Consider the following 5,526-nt stretch of genomic DNA (forward strand, 5'->3'; position numbering starts at 1 on the left):
TTTTTCCGGTTTCCCGACCGCCCCCGCGCCGCTGTCGGAAGTGGGATCCCAACTCGCTCAATCACACCCGGTTCTAGATGATTGACAAGCGCGACGCCCAAACCGGCCTGGCCCCAGCTCTGGCCTAAGAGAGTTCGGCTGGAAGGCAGGTTGAAGAGTTAACAAGGGTCTGGGTCTGGTTTGTGTTTATTGGCCCATTTTCAGGCATGCGGCGTTATAGAAAATGATTTTGCCGGCAGGTGGAGTGCCGAGGCCCACTATTTGCCCCCTGCGTGGCAGTCAGGTGCCTTTCTGCTCCAGGCGCGGCCTCTGCCTTGAACCTCAAACCAGCTCACCGTGAGGCCCCCTCAAAGACTTACAGCCATTTAAATAGTCTAAGCCAATGGAATGGAAGTGAGCAGGCACTCATTAGCCTTCAAATCTCTTTTAAGCAACATAAGAGCCAAAAACCAAAAGTCAAAAGACAAGGTAACAAAATTGACTTATTTATAAATTATGTGCATTGAGCCACCATAATCTGTTCGTAGCAATTAGCTATACAAAACACAAGCATTTTGTTAAGCTGCTGAGGCATCTCTGTGCCCATCCTTGCTTTGGAGGATCTGAATTAATTTTATTCCTCAGAATTGGCCCTTACAATCTCATGCTGGGCCTGGAGGGATTGTATAGTTCAAATTCTGGAAGTACAACAAACACAAGGAACTAACAATATTTTAAATAAAAAGGTCACAAGCCCTGCCTAGTTTTGCAGATGATAGAAAAAAATTAAACCTTCAAATTATTTAGTATCTAGGCATAGAATAAATTACATTATTTCAAATAAAGGCAAAATTATTAAATGAACCTTAATGTTTTTGAATATAGGCCTGTCCCTGTGTTTTATGAAAGCAGTTTACTTTGAGTGTCACCTTTGCCCGGATCTAAAGGTGAGGCTTTGGTCAACTTCAGTTTGGTGTCAGTTTCTGGTAGGAGTCAGTGCCTTCTTTAGATGTGATATGTGTACCCAGGAGTCAAGGCCCTGCAACTTAACAGCACGAAAATTAGTTAATAGACCCTGATAAGTACTCTCTCAAGGGGCTAAGGGAGTTCTTCAGCTGATTTGCTTCCAGTAAATGTAATTATCAGGCCAGAAGTCGTGATATTGGAGTTCATGGTCTGACTGGAAGCTGTGAAAAGGTTCTACAGCCGGGCTCTGCGGCTCATGCCTGTAATCCCAGCACTTTGGGGGCCGAGGTGGGCGGATCATAGGTCAGGAGTTCAAGACCAGCCTGGCCAATATGGTGAAACCCTGTCTCTACTAAAGATACAAAAAATTAGCCAGAACATGGTGGCACGTGCCTGTAATCCCAGCTACTCGGGAGGCTAAGGCAGGAGAATCACTTAAACCTGGGAGCCGGAGGTTGCAGTGAGCCGGGATCTTGCCATTGCACTCCAGGCTGAGCAACAGGGTGAGACTCCATCTCAAAAACAACAACAAAAAAAGGCCGGGCGTGGTGGCTCAAGTCTGTAATCCCAGCACTTTGGGAGGCCGAGACGGGCGGATCATGAGGTCAGGAGATCGAGACCATCCTGGCTAACACGGTGAAACCTCGTCTCTACTAAAAAATACAAAAAACTAGCCGGGTGAGGTGGTGGGCGCCTGTAGTCCAAGCTACTCAGGAGGCTGGGGCAGGAGAATGGCGGGAACCCGGGAGGCGGAGCTTGCAGTGAGCTGAGATCCGGCCACTGCACTCCAGCCTGGGCGACAGAGCGAGACTCCATCTCAAAAAAAAAAAAAAAAGGTTCTACAACCTTGCAGCAATTAATTTTTATAGTTTTAATAAGCCCAGCAATAAGACTACCTCAGAGACTTAATTTAGGATTTTGATTTTGAGGACGTTTATTAAAGATGTTAAAAGGCTCAAAACATCTGATCCAAACAGAAGCACAGGTTATTGTAAAATAACAGTTACTTACTTAACAAAAGTAATAATCAAAAGACTTGAAAGACAATACAGAAGGTAATATGGATGTAAAAACCCTGACCCTTTTGCATTTCAGTTTGTGCATTCAAAAACCTAATAAAGACAGCATCAGAATTATAAAATCTTGTCTCTTAAGCCAGTTACCAAAAAAGCAAAGAAAAATCTTCTGCAGTGACTGCTTCTCCTTATGAGAAGCCCACTTAGATAACCTGGAAGTCAAGTTTGATGAAAAAGTACTGGAATTTAATCAGACACAGGAAGAGTGTGTTCAAGGTTATGAGTATACCAGGGGAATACATGACTCTTAGGAATAGCATGAGAAGTTTCTTGATTACACTGAAAATTTAGACATATCAAAAAAAGCCTAGAGTACAGAATGGAGGAAAACAATGTTTTCTGTTTTGACCTTCAAGATAAAACATTTCAGCCTTAGGCCATAACAGTCAAATTGAAACCAGAGGAAAAAAGTTACAAGAGCTGACAAAAAAGCTGAAGGAGAGAGTTCTCATCTCAGGCCTTCTCAAGAGAGAAAAGTCAGAAACATTATAGAATTATTATAAAAAGCAAAAGTTCAATTAATTTTATTGAAAGCAAATCGATACTTCAAGGAAGCTTTGTTTTAACATACAGGACTATTATAAATGATTTCCTTTTTTAAAACTTCCATTAAAAACAATTTAAAAAAAATTTTTTTTCTAAGACAGAGCCTGACTCTGTCACCCAGGCTGGAATGCAGTGGCACAATCTTGGCTTACTGCAACCTTCGTCTCCCAGGTTGAAGCGATCTTCCTGCCTCAGCTTCCTGAGTAGCTACAATTGCAGGCATGTGCCACCATGCCTGGTTAATTTTTAACTGCTTTTTTTTTTTTAGAGACAAGGGGCTTGCTATGTTTCCCAGGCTGGTCTCAAACTCCTGGCCTCAAAGGATCGTCCTGCCTCAGCCTCCCAAAGTGCTGGGATTTCAGGCATGAGCTACCACTCCCGGCTGCAAGTTTGATTTTGAGGTAAAAACAAAACGAACCCAAAGCAACAAAGCAACAGGGAAATACTTGCATGTGCTGCAGTTTCATAGCTACTGTTTCTGAAGCTGTATTTTAAAATCTTGCTCTTCTCTCAAAGTGCACCGACTCCTGGGAGGGGAGCGCTTTTCCCCTCTGCAAAGCCAGCTATTGCTGGGGCAAAGGACACAGGAGGGTAAAAGCCCTGGGGCTGGCTGGGTGGGAGGGAAGGAGGGCTTCCTACTGTAATGGTTAATCCTATGGTCAATTTGTCGGGGACACAGCAACCAGATATTTGGTCAGACACATATGAAAATTGCTGTGAAGGCATTTTTAAGATGAGATTAACATTTAAATCAGTTGACTTTGAGTAAAGCAAATTATCCTTCACAATGGGGGTGGGCCTCATCCAATCCGCTGAAGGTCTTAAGAGAAAAGAACCACCTTTCCTTAGAAGCAGGGAGCTCCGGCTGCAGACTGCTTCCGGCTCCCTGGTCCCCAGCCTGGCCCCTGCCCTACAGACTGTGCATTTGCCAGCCTGCGTGATTGCATGAGCCGATTCCTTAAATCTTTCTCAACACATGCACACACACATGCACTTGCATGCACACACACCTACTGGTTCTGTTTTTCTGGAGGAGCCTCTCCAATACAGCCACCAAGGGTGAAAAAGGGATAAAAAGGCAGAAGGCTGAGTACAGTGGCTCATGCCTGTAATCCCAGCACTTTGGGAGGCCGAGGCAGGTGGATCAGCTGAGGTCAGGAGTTTGAAACCACCCTGGCCAACATGCTGAAACCCATATCTACTAAAAACACAAAAATTAGCCAGGCATGGTGGCGGATGCCTGTAGTCCCAGCTACCCAGGAGGCTGAGGCGGGAGAATCGCTTAAACCTGGGAGGTGGAGGCTGCAGTGAGCTGAGATCATGCCACTGCACTCCAACCTGGTCGACCGAGTGAGACTCTGTCTCAAAAAAAAAGAAAGAATAAAGAAAAAGTAGATAGGCAGATAGCACCCCAAACAAAAATCCGACAGGTGAGGTCTGGGGTAGAGGAAAGAAGGTCCAACTAGGAATTGGGGGCTGTGGGTTTTAGTTTACGCTCTGCTAACAAAAGGGATATGTGATATTTTTCTTATTTTTTCTTTCTTTTTTGAGACAGGGTCTCACTCTGTCACCCCTGGCTGGAGTCCAGAGGGGAAATCAAAGCTCACTGTAACCTCAAACTCCTGGGCTCAAGCGATCCTCCCCTCTCAGCCTCCCTCTGCTTTCTCATGTGTAAAGTTAGGAGGTGGGGTTTGGTATCCGTGGCCTTTCTTGCTCTGAATGTTGTGACTCAAGCTCTCATTGTTCCTCCCGTGGCCAGTCCTGTGTGTGGCTTCCGCCTGCTCCGGGCAGTGAGGTAGGTCTGGTGCTGGTTGGCCCCTCAGCTTCAGTCTCCGTGTGAAAGGCCTGGCACCTCATTCTTCAGGAACAATATTCAGAAACAGATGGTAGAAGTTACATTTTCTTTGTGATTGAAACTTGATCTTGCTATATCCAAGCGGAGGTCACATAGACTAAAGATTAGCCATTCGATCATAGATAAGAGAGGACATGTGTGACCAGGCATAACACAAAATTAAAAGCAAAAGAGCATCTTCTCATCCCAGGGAGTGGGTAGCTGGTGGTGAGGTCCGTGGGTTCATGATGGAAGTCCAGCTCTGTCTCCAGAACCTTCTCCTAATCCCAGCCCAGTCTCCCCCCTAGCTGTGCTCTGTGTACCCGGCCTGAGGCCACATTCTCAAAGTTCCTGAGCACGCTGGCCCTAAAACCCTGGCCCCTCTGGGGACTCTGCTTACGTTTTCCGTTTTCCCGCGGTGCTCAGGAGTTCCTCTCAGTACTTTCCCACAGCCTGTGGGAAGATGCCCTCCACAGAAATGGTTCAGGCCAAGTTCCCAAAATTGATCTCTGGGGCCGAGTTTATGGGGAGACATGGCATGCCAGGAGCCTGCTCAGGAAGGGGGACCCTGAGCGACCTCTTTCTGGCCTTGCTTTGCTCCTTTTGTCTAAGCCAGGGGTGTCCGATCTTTTGGCTCTGGGGGCCCCATTGGAAGAATTGTCTTGGGCCACACATAAAATGCACTAACACAAAAGACAGCTGATGAGCTAAAAAACTCAGAACGTTTTAAGAAAGTTTACGAATTTGTGTTGGGCCTCATTCAAAGCCCTCCTGGGCCACATGTGGCCCGTGGGCCTCGGGCTGGACAAGCTTGGTCTAAGCGTTTTGGTTCTCGACAGAATTTCTCTGCATTTTCCCTGTCCACGTTTCTGCCAGGCCACCTCTCCTGTCACGTGGGACGCCTCCTACGTATTTATTTGCAGGCCCATGATCTCCAGGTTTCTCGTAGTTTTAGACAAGGACAAATCTGGGGAAACCCTTGGCTGCAGCTTGATTCAGCAGAACCGCAGAGCATGTGCCCTGGCAGGTGTTGGCTCCCCGGGTGGAGAGCCGCAAACCAGATCTGCCCCACCTGGTTCTCAGGGCCTGGCAGGGAAGGCACCCGGACCTGCTCAATTTCTTTTG

This window comes from Macaca nemestrina, chromosome 16 (assembly GCF_043159975.1).
Source record: "Macaca nemestrina isolate mMacNem1 chromosome 16, mMacNem.hap1, whole genome shotgun sequence".
Taxonomy (NCBI): domain Eukaryota; kingdom Metazoa; phylum Chordata; class Mammalia; order Primates; family Cercopithecidae; genus Macaca; species Macaca nemestrina.